Source organism: Apium graveolens, chromosome 8 (genome assembly GCF_009905375.1).
Source record: "Apium graveolens cultivar Ventura chromosome 8, ASM990537v1, whole genome shotgun sequence".
Taxonomy (NCBI): domain Eukaryota; kingdom Viridiplantae; phylum Streptophyta; class Magnoliopsida; order Apiales; family Apiaceae; genus Apium; species Apium graveolens.
In genome coordinates, this window is record NC_133654.1 from 251,099,635 (window position 1) to 251,110,457 (window position 10,823).

A 10,823-nucleotide genomic window follows, 5' to 3' on the forward strand; every position below is an offset into this window, starting at 1 on the left:
ATTGACACCTTATTCTTTAATAAAATAAAGAATATATTTCAGTAATAAGCGGAGTCATAATACCTCGAATGAATATTATAAGTAATATTCAATAAATAAAATAAAGGAGTCATACATCCTCAAATGAATATTCGAAATAATATTCAATAATAAAATAAAGGAGTCATACATCCTCAAATGAATATCCAAGTAATATTCATTAATAAAATAAAGTTATCGAATAAACCTTATTCGATTAATAGTTTTGAAAACTATAACCATATATATATAAATATATATATATATATCTATATATATAAAATCTACTCGGGATCCTCGACTCCCGGTTTTAGAAAATGTTTTCACCTTTGGGTCCCTATACCAAGGGTATATGCAAATTACCGTTATTCTCTACCATAGGTATTAACAACTGAATCAACAGATATATATGAAAAGAATACGAAACAGGCATGCATATATACCATATCACATGCTACAATATATCGCAAGAATTTGCTAATAACAAATATGCATTTATCGCAAGGTCATGCATATACACATATACATCACAACAACAGTTATAACGGGTAGAAAACTTGCCTGAGCGACTTGGGGTGATAAAAGGCTCGGGACGAGTCTGGTAACCTATAAACAACAAGTAAGTTGGAATTAAACCAAAATCACTTGTAAATCTATACTTTAACTAACTTAGATTCTAACGCTTGTTTTGCGCTCACTGATTCTCTTAAGTCACTCGAGTACCCTCGGCTCCACCATTTTTAATAATTTAACATTTACGAGTTTTAAGGAGATTCCTTCGCGAGTGTCTTACCAACTGCCTAACACACTTACCATAAATGTTTCATACATTAATTAACCCTTTTTGGTCTTTAACCTATGTTTCAAAGTAAGGCGAGGGGAAAAGTTTCGTTCGCGAAACGCCGTTACTTGAAACGGTCGTTTCTCCTAAACCGTGCATCGGAATCGAACGAACTACATATCAAAACGAAGCTCGTAACATGAGCTATCTAAACATGGCAGTGGTCATAATCTAGCAGGGGGTTCTCGGGTCCTAATGTTATGCACAAAAACAGTCCAAAGAAAATGGGACGTTACGACGGCTATGTTTACGCGATTACCAATGTTTAAACTACTCCAATTAACCACCAACCAACTCATAACCATCAATACAACAAAACTTCACCTAAACCATACCACATCAGTCCATAATCTCCAAGGTTTTCAACTCAAACAACCACAATCAAGACCTATGAACTATAATAATAATCACAATCCATGCTTCTCATTTCACAACACCAACCATTAAACTTACTAACAAATAAAGTAAAGGCTAGGGTTTGAAGTTTATACCTTCCTTGGGAGGTGTTAAGTTGCTAGGAAGCCTTAGGGAGCCTCCTACAAGCTTGATCTTTCCAAAGAAATCAAGAACACAAAGTTAGGCTTTGAAGTTTCTAAAAGTCCGATTTAAAGAACTGTAAAAATGAGGGTCTTACCATGATTATTTGGACGAGACTTGTGAACAAGAGTTGTAGGCCATCTCAATACCTTTCCAGTGAGCTATAGAACACAATATTTGAGTGAGAAATGAAGGAGATACAGCAGTTTTAGTGTTCTGGTTCTGTTTTGGCCGAGAGCATGAAGAACAATGCCTTGGTTTCTTTTTGATTTTGATGAAAAATGATTTGCTTGGCTTGGTTGGTTTGATTTTTGTGTTTGTTTTAGTAAATTACCTAGTTGCCCTTGATTTTGTGTGGTTAAAAAGCCACCACATCTCCTTCCTTCCCATGTCATGCTTGTGTCATCCTCATGATGTCATCCTCCCCTCCGTGTCCTCTTTCTATTGGTTGGATGACATCATCCCCACTAATCCCCTTGATTAACTTCCTAATCATTTGCCTAATGACCGCTGATCTGTTATACGGTTCGCTTAACTTTCGTTTTCGTTTATCGTTTGAGGGATCATACCCGGGATCTTATTACTTAGGTTCCCTTAACCTTTCTCAATATATTATATTCCTTTTATGATCCTCTCCTATAATCCTTTAATTTAAATCCTTTTTATCATGTTACCTTTTTCTCAAATCTTTCCGTATCTAGTGTATTTCCGGGGAAAATCAAAGTGTTCGGATTTGGATTCTGACGATCTTTACATACACTTATATCCCATATAAAGTACTAATAAAATCTCAGAATATCCATATCAGAACCCCTACATAGTGTGGCATGAAAAGTTTTCTCATTCAGCAAAAACACTATTCATAAGGGTTTCAAAAATTTCCCAAAAATTGGGGTTATTACATAACCAATGCAAGTCTCTGTGGTAACGAACTAGAAAAGATTTTATATTACTTGTGAACACGTATACTTGCGTGAATTATTAGCGCGTATTTAGCCCTAACAAGTTTTTGGCACCGCTGCCGGGGACTGTAGTGTTAGCTTTTAGTTTATGTGTTTGTCATCAGTGATCGTTAAAGTTCATTGACTCGTACATTGCTACTTACATACTCTTTTTTCTTGTTATAGTTCAGGTAATCTAGCGATCGTTTATGCAAACGCTTTCACGAGTTCGTAGGAGAATTCTAGAAAAAGATGAGGAAGAAGTAGTAGTTGATCGTAGGGAAGATTTTGAGGACAAAGAGAAAGTAGCTGAAGAAGAGAAAATCGAAGAACCACCTTTATTAGAGATGGAGGATCAAGCAGACAATTCAAAGGCTTTAATGGACTTTTTTAAGCCTAAGATCAATGACATTCAGTCAAGCATCATCAGGCCAGCCATCAAGGCTAACACTTTTGAGATCAAGTCAAGCACGATTCAGATGATACAGAACTCTGTTCAGTTTGGGGGTAATCCTACTGAAGACCCAAACATGCACATCATGGATTTCATCGACATCTGTGACACTTTCAAGTTCAATGATGTGTTTGAAGATGCCATTAAGCTGTGACTATTCCCATTCTCTTTGAGGGACAAAGCAAAGTGTTGGTTACATTCTCTACCACTGGGGTCTATCACCAAATGGGAGGATCTTGCTCAAAAGTTTCTCACTGAATTCTTTCCTATGGCGAAGACTGCTACAATCAGGAATGCTCTTACTCAGTTTGCTCGGCAAACTGGCGAATCTCTGTGTGAGGCTTGGGATCGTTATAAGGAGATGCTAAGGAAGTGCCCACACCACGGCATGCCTGATTGGATGATTACAAACTGTTTCTACAATGGTCTAGGTGCACATTCTAGACCTATGCTTGATGCAGCATCTGGTGGAACCTTATAGGCTAAAAGCTATAATGAAGCTTATGAGTTGATTTAGCTAATGGCAGCCAATGAATACCAGAAACCTACGCAAAGAATTTTGCAAGGAAAGGTAGCAGGAATTCTGAAAGTGGATCAAGCTACTGTTATAGCTGCTCAACTACAAGCTTTGACGATGAAAGTGGACTCTTTGGCTAATTATGGAGTTAATCAGATTACTAGTGTTTGTGAACTTTTTCCGGGAGCACATGAAACTGAGCAGTGTGTTATTTCTAGCGAATCAGCTCAATTTGTGAGCAACTTTCAGAGATCACAATAACAAGCGCCAGCCACTTATCATCCAAACAACCGCAATCTAACTAACTTCAGCTGGAGCAACAATCAGAATACGGTGCAACAATCTTATCAACCATATATAGCAAGGCAGTATAACCCTCCTGGTTTTCAGCAACCGAAATATGCCCCAAAGCAACAACTTCAACTTCAGCTGTTACCTCAAGCTAATGAAAAATCTGAATTGGAGGAGTTGAGACTCATGTGCAAGAGCGAAGCTATCTCTATCAAGACATTGGAGAATCAAATTGGACAAATTGCGAATGCATTACTAAATCGCCAACCTGGCACGCTTTCAAGTGATACTGAAGTGCCAGGCAAGAAGGAAGCTCAGGAGCATGTTAAAGCAATCACATTGAGGTTTGATAAGGTTGTGAATCCTGAAGTAGCTAAAACTCCAATTTCTTGGAGGCTGAGGAAGAAGAAGTGCGGAAGGAAGATGAAGTAGAATCAAGGAAGACTACTGTTGAGCACACTCCTCCTGAGGATAATACAGGGGAGAAACAGATCTATCCTCCACCTCTTTTTCCTAAGAGGCTGTAAAAGAAGAAACTGGATAAGCAGTTTGTAAAGTTTCTGGAGGTGTTCAAAAAACTTCACATCAATATACCTTTCGCTGAAGCTCTTGAGCAGATGTCTAGTTACGCGAAATTCATGAAAGGTATTCTCTCTAGGAAAGTGAAGCTTGATGACTTAGAGACCGTTACTCTCACGGAGGAATGCAGTGCTATGTTGCAACAGAAATTGCCTCTGAAGCTTAAAGATCCTGGAAGCTTCACTATTCCTTGCACCATTGGAAAGGTGTCATTTGATAAATGTCTATGGGACTTAGGAGCTATCATCAATCTGATGTCATTATCAATCTTAAAAAAGTTGGACTTGCCTGATCCAAAGCCTACGTACATGACTTTGTAGTTGGCCGATTGTTCTATTACATATCCGCGAGGTATTGTGGAGGATGTCTTGGTCAAGGTGGATAAACTCATTTTTCCTGCTGATTTTGTAATTCTTGATTTCGAGGAGGATAAGAAGATTCCCATAATCTTGGGAATACCTTTTTTAGCTACTGGCCGAACCTTGATAGATGTGTAGAAAGGTGACCTTACCATGCGAGTGATGGATCATGATGTGACTTTTAATGTGTTCAATGCCATAAAATTTCCTACAGAAAATGAGGAGTGTTTTAAGGTGAAAATGGTCAATACTATGGTTAATTCTGAACTCGATCGTTTGCTAAGGTCTGATGCCTTAGAGAGGGCCTTATTGGGGAATTCTGATAGTGAAGATGATGACGGCGACGAGCACTTGCAATATTTGAAAGCTTCTCCCTGGAAGTGAAAGATGGATATGCCTTTTGAATCTCTTGGATTAGAGGAGTTAAAAAGTTCTCTGAAACGCCTCAAGCCATATATTCAGGAAGTTCCTACTTTTGAGTTTAAACCTTTACCTGAACACTTAAGGTATGCATTTTTAGGTGAGGCATCTACTTTGCCTGTTATTATTGCATCTGACCTTTCAGGTATTGATGAGGAGAAGCTTTTGAGGATTCTTAGAGAGTTCAAATCGGCAATTGGTTGGACTATAGCAGATATCAAGGGAATCGGCCCTTCTTATTGTATGCATAAAATTTTGCTAGAGGAAGGAAGCAAGCCTACTGTTGAGCAACATAGAAGGCTAAATCTGATCATGAAAGAGGTTGTGAAGAAGGAAATTCTCAAGTGGCTAGATGCAGGAATTATCTATCCTATTTTTGACAGTTCATGGGTGACCCAGTTCAGTGTGTGCCAAAGAAAGGTGGTATCATTGTGGTGGCTAATGAGAAAAATGAGCTTATTCTAACACGAATAGTCACGGGGTGGAGAGTTTGCATGGATTATAGGAAGCTGAACAAGGCTACAAGGAAGGATCACTTCCCTCTTCCTTTCATTGATCAGATGCTTGATAGATTGGCTGGGCATGATTACTATTGTCTTCTGGATGGCTATTCGGGATATAATCAGATTTGTATCACTTCAAATGATCAAGAGAAGACTACATTCACATGTCCTTTCGGAACTTTTGCATTCCGCAAAGTTTCTTTTGGGCTATCTGGAGCGCCAGCCACTTTTCAGAGATGTATGATGGCTATCTTCTCTGACATGATTGGAAATAAAGTAGAAGTGTTCATGGACGATTTCTCGGTCTTTGGAACTTCTTACGATAAATGCTTGCATAATCTGGGGTTAGTATTGAAAAGGTGCGTTGAGACCAACATGGTTCTTAATTGGGAGAAGTATCATTTTATGGTGCGCCAAGGTATCATTCTTTGGGACAAGGTTTCTAGCAAAGGGCTTGAGGTGGACAAAGCCAAGGGGGGGTGATTGAAAATCTTCCTCCACCCATATCTGTTAAGGGAATTCGCATTTTTCTTGGTCATGCGAGTTTCTATAGGCATTTCATCAAAGACTTCTCGAAGATTTCGAAGCCGTTGTGCAATTTGCTTGAGAAAGACGTTCCTTTCAACTTTGATGACGAGTGCCTTGCTGCTTTTGAGACATTGAAGAAGAGCTTGATTACGACACCCGTCATAACAACACCTGATTGGTCTAAACCATTTGAAATGATGTGCGATGCAAGCAACTATTGTTAAGTGGCATTTATGACACTCGTTTATGCTCTAATAAGCTTTGAATTGGTGTATTTGTACTCAAGTTATTTGTGTTTTAACGTGTTTTCAAGTGTTTTTGCATTTCAGGCTTTACTTCGTGAATCAGGTGAATTAGCATGGTTTTAATGCTAAAATGGTGTTTAGAAAGTGTTGAAGTGAAAGCTTGAAAGATTAGCTCGAGGCTGCAAGGAATAAAGGAAAGGAAATTGAGATTTCTAGTAGAAGGTCGGCGCGCCCATGCTAATGTAGCGCGCGGCCGCGCCATGAAGCAGGGAGTCGGTGCGCCCGCGCTGTTGAAGCGCGCGGCCGTGCCGTGTCCGGAGATAAAAATCCTGATTCCTTTACAATTCGAATTGCTGGAATCCTGGGATACATGGACTGCTATATAAAAATATTTTAGGTCATTTTTAAGTAGACGAAGTCAGAGACGGACCTGAACACAAGGAGAATGAGGCAAGAGACCTTTTGGCACAATCCAACAAAGGCGAAGACGATCTAGTTTATTCTTGTGAATCTTTGTTTAAGTTGTAATTTGGATGCTTGTTTTTTGTTTTGCTGAACCTATACTCTCGTTTGTACTTGGTTTTATTTATTCGTATAAAGACTACGTTTGCTATATCATGTTTTCATCGGAACCCACGTTGATGATGAGTCCGATCATGGGCTAATCGTTATCGTGGGGTTCTAGCGGATTTATTTATGGATTTTTTTAGTTAAATTATTTGTATGCCTTAGTATGTGGTGATTGTTTGATATCCTAGTATTGGTTGTGCTTATTCGTCTTATGAGCTTCGCGAACTAATAAGATAGTGTGTTAATTCTTAATGAAGTGAAAGTGAATTTAAGGATTTAGAACTTGCCATGCTAGCATAGGTTCATGTTATTGTTATGCATGATTCGTAGGTAATTTTAACCATCTTACTTGCCCTATATAGTCAGGATAGATAACTTGTGCTTAAACCGTTATGTTGTCAAATTCTATAGACATATAGGGTCTCAGTATAATTGGTGTCTATTCAGCTTCTATATCTTTTGTGGATGTCTGGTAGAATGGTACTCATGTAATGAAAGTTGGCGTTTATCAGTTCTTTTTATCTGATTAGTGTCATCCCCATTGCATGCTAAGGTTAAGAATAATAAGGATATTGAATGAATTATTTAATGAAGTTAGAATCCCATTTTTGTCATATATATCAATTCAGTCAATCTTATTCTCGTATTTATAATTGCTAGTATAATTCATAATTATAAACAACCTCAAATTGTTATCGTCTTAGCATTGGATAATAACCATACATTGTTGCTTAGGTGCATAATTTAAATAGTTAACCAATACAGTCTCTGTGGGAATGAACTAGAAAAGATTCTATACTACTTGCGAAGGTATACTTGTGTGTAAAATTAGCACGTGTTTAGCGACTAACAAGTTTTTGGCACCGCTTCCGGGGACTGCAGTGTTATTTTATTTGTTTATGTGATTTCCATCATTGGTCGTTAAAGTTCATTGACTCGGACATTATTACTTATTTGTTTCCTTGTCTTATTTCCAGAACTCTAGAGAGGGTGTATGCATACGCGTTCGCGTACTCATAAGAGAACTCTGGATAAAGCCGAGGAAGAACTTGTGGTAGTTCGTAGAGAAGTTTTTGAGGAAGAAGAAGAGAAAGTTGAAGAACCAGCAATAGTTGAGATGGGTGATCAACCAGAAAATCTAAAGGCTTTGATGAACTATTCTCAGCCTAAGATTAATGACATTCAGTCAAGCATCATCAGACCGGCCATCAGGGCTAAAACGTTTGAGATCAAGTCGAGCATAATTCAAATGATACATAACTCAGTTCAATTTGGGGGTAATCCTACTGAAGACCCAAACATGCATATCAGGGATTTCATCGAGATATGTGACACTTTCAAATTCAACGATGTGTCTGAAGATGCCATTAAGCTGCGATTGTTCACATTCTCTTTGAGGGAAAAAGTGAAGTGTTGGTTACATTCTCTACCAGCAGGGTCTATCACCACTTGGGAGGATCTTGTAAAAAAATTTCTCAATAAATTCTTCCCTATGGCGAAGACTGTTGCAATCAAGAATGCTCTTACTCAGTTTGCTCAGCAAACTAGAGAATCTCTGTGTGAGGCTTGGGATCGATATAAGGAGATGCTAAGGAAGTGCCCACACCACGGCATGCCTGACTGGATGATCATAAATTGTTTCTACAATGGATTGGGTGCTACTTCTAGACCCATGCTTGATGCAGCATCAAGAGGAGCCTTGTGGGCTAAAAGCTACGATGAAGATTATCAACTCATTGAACTGATGGCTGCTAATGAATACCAGAATTGTGCACAGAGACTTACTCGGGGCAAGGTAGCAGGAATTCTGGAGTTGGATTCCGCAACTGCTATCGCTGCTCAACTTAAGGCTTTGACGATGAAGGTGGACACGTTGGCTAACCATGGAGTTAATCAAATCACTAGCGTTTGTGAGCTATGTGCTGGTGCTCATGAGACTGATCATTTTGCAATTTCTAATGCATCAGCTCAATATGTTAGTAACTTTCAGCGATCGCAGCAACCTGTGCTAGCCACCTATCACCCCAACAACCGTAATCATCCTAATTTCAGTTGGAGCAATGCTCAGAATGCGGTTCAACAGCCTTATCATCCATATACAGCTAAACAGTACAACCCCCTGGTTTTCAGCAACCGCAGTACGTGCCAAAGCAACAACTTCAGCTGCAACCAGCTAATGAAAAATTCAAATCAGAGGAGTTGAAGCTTATGTACAAGAGTCAAATTATTTCTATCAAGAACTTGGAAAATCAAATTGGGCAAATTGCCAATGCCTTGCTAAGTCATCATCCTGGTACACTACCTAGTGACACTGAAGTTCCAGGAAAGAAGGAAGTTAAGGAGCAGGTAAAGGCAATCACTTTGAGGTCTGGGAAGGTTATGAATTCTGATCAAACTCAAGAGTTAGCTGAAGAAGCTGTGGCTGAGAAAGAAGTAGAGCAGCAGAATAAAAAAGTGGAACCAAGGAAGACTACTGTTGAGCACACTCCGCCTGAGGGTAATAGAGAGGAGAAACAGATCTATCCTCCACCACCTTTTCCCAAGCGGCTATAGAAGAAAAAGCTGGACAAGCAATTTGAGAAGTTTCTGGAGGTGTTCAAGAAACTTCATATCAACATACCTTTCGCTGAGACTCTCGAGCAGATGCCTAGTTATGCAATGTTTATGAAAGTATTCTATCTCGGAAGGTGAAGCTAGATGACTTAGAGACTATCGCTCTCACGGAGGAATGCAGTGCTGTGCTGCAACAAAAGTTGCCTCCGAAGCTTAAAGATCCAGTAAGCTTCACTATTTCATGTACTATTGGAAAAATGTCGTTTGACAGATGCTTATGTGACTTGGGAGCTAGCATCAATCTGATGCCTTTGTCAATTTTCAAAAAGTTGAATTTACCTGATCCAAAGCCTACATACATGACTTTGCAGTTGGCCGATCGTTCTATTACATACCCACAAGGTATTGTGGAGGATGTCTTGGTCAATGTGGATAAACTCTTCTTCCCTGCTGATTTCGTCATTCTTGATTTCGAGGAGGATAAGAAGATTCCCATAATCTTGGGGAGACCTTTCTTGGCGACTGGCCGAACCTTGATTGATGTGCAAAAGGGTGAGCTCAAAATGCGAGTGTTGGATTAGGATGTTACTTTCAATGTGTTCAATGCTATGAAATTTCCTGATGATAATAAGGAGTGCTTCAAAGCGGAGTTGGTCGATTCGGTGGTCACATCGGAACTTGATCAATTGATAAGGTCTAATGCCTTAGAAAAAGCCTCATTGGGAAAGTCAGATAGTGTAGATGATGAAGGTGAAGAGCAATTACAGTATTTGAATGTTTCTCCCTGGAAAAGGAATATTGATATGCCTTTTGAATCTCTTGGAGATGAGGAATTGGATAAGGCTCCTAAATGCCTCAAGCCATCTATTGAGGAAGCTCTCACTCTTGAGCTTAAGCCTCTACCTGAGCATTTGAGGTATGCGTTTTTAGGTGATGCATCTACTCTGCCTGTTATTATTGCATCTGACCTTTCAGGTAGTGAGGAAGACAAGCTTTTGAGGATTTTGAGAGATTTCAAGTCGGCAATTGGATGGACTATAGCAGATATATAGGGAATAAGCCCTTATTACTGTATGCATAAAATTCTGCTAGAGGAAGGTAGCAAGCCTATAGTCAAGCAAAGAAGACTGAATCCTATCATGAAGGAGGTAGAGAAGAAGGAAATTCTAAAGTGGTTAGATGCAGGGATCATCTACCCTATTTCTGACAGTTCTTGGGTAAGCCCGGTTCAATGTGTGCCAAAGAAGGGTGGAATTACTATGGTGGCAAATGAGAAGAATGAGCTTATCCCTACTAGAACAGTCACGGGGTGGAGAGTTTCCATGGACTATCGGAAGTTGAACAAAGCCACGAGGAAGGACCATTTCCCATGCCTTTTATTGATCAGATGCTCGACAGGTTGGCTCATCATGAGTATTACTGTCTTCTGGATGGCTATTCGGGTTATAATCAGATTTGTATCGCTCC

General features: G+C 39.3%; 2 non-coding genes across 2 annotated transcripts; both read right to left on the reverse strand.

The window, feature by feature from the left end:
- Positions 1–3,074: 3,074 nt before the first annotated feature.
- On the reverse strand, positions 3,075–3,181 carry LOC141682200 (small nucleolar RNA R71). Its single transcript, XR_012559602.1, has one exon. It is a non-coding gene; the product is annotated as a small nucleolar RNA R71 (small nucleolar RNA).
- Positions 3,182–8,310: 5,129 nt separating this feature from the next.
- On the reverse strand, positions 8,311–8,417 carry LOC141681091 (small nucleolar RNA R71). Its single transcript, XR_012558533.1, has one exon. It is a non-coding gene; the product is annotated as a small nucleolar RNA R71 (small nucleolar RNA).
- Positions 8,418–10,823: the final 2,406 nt, after the last annotated feature.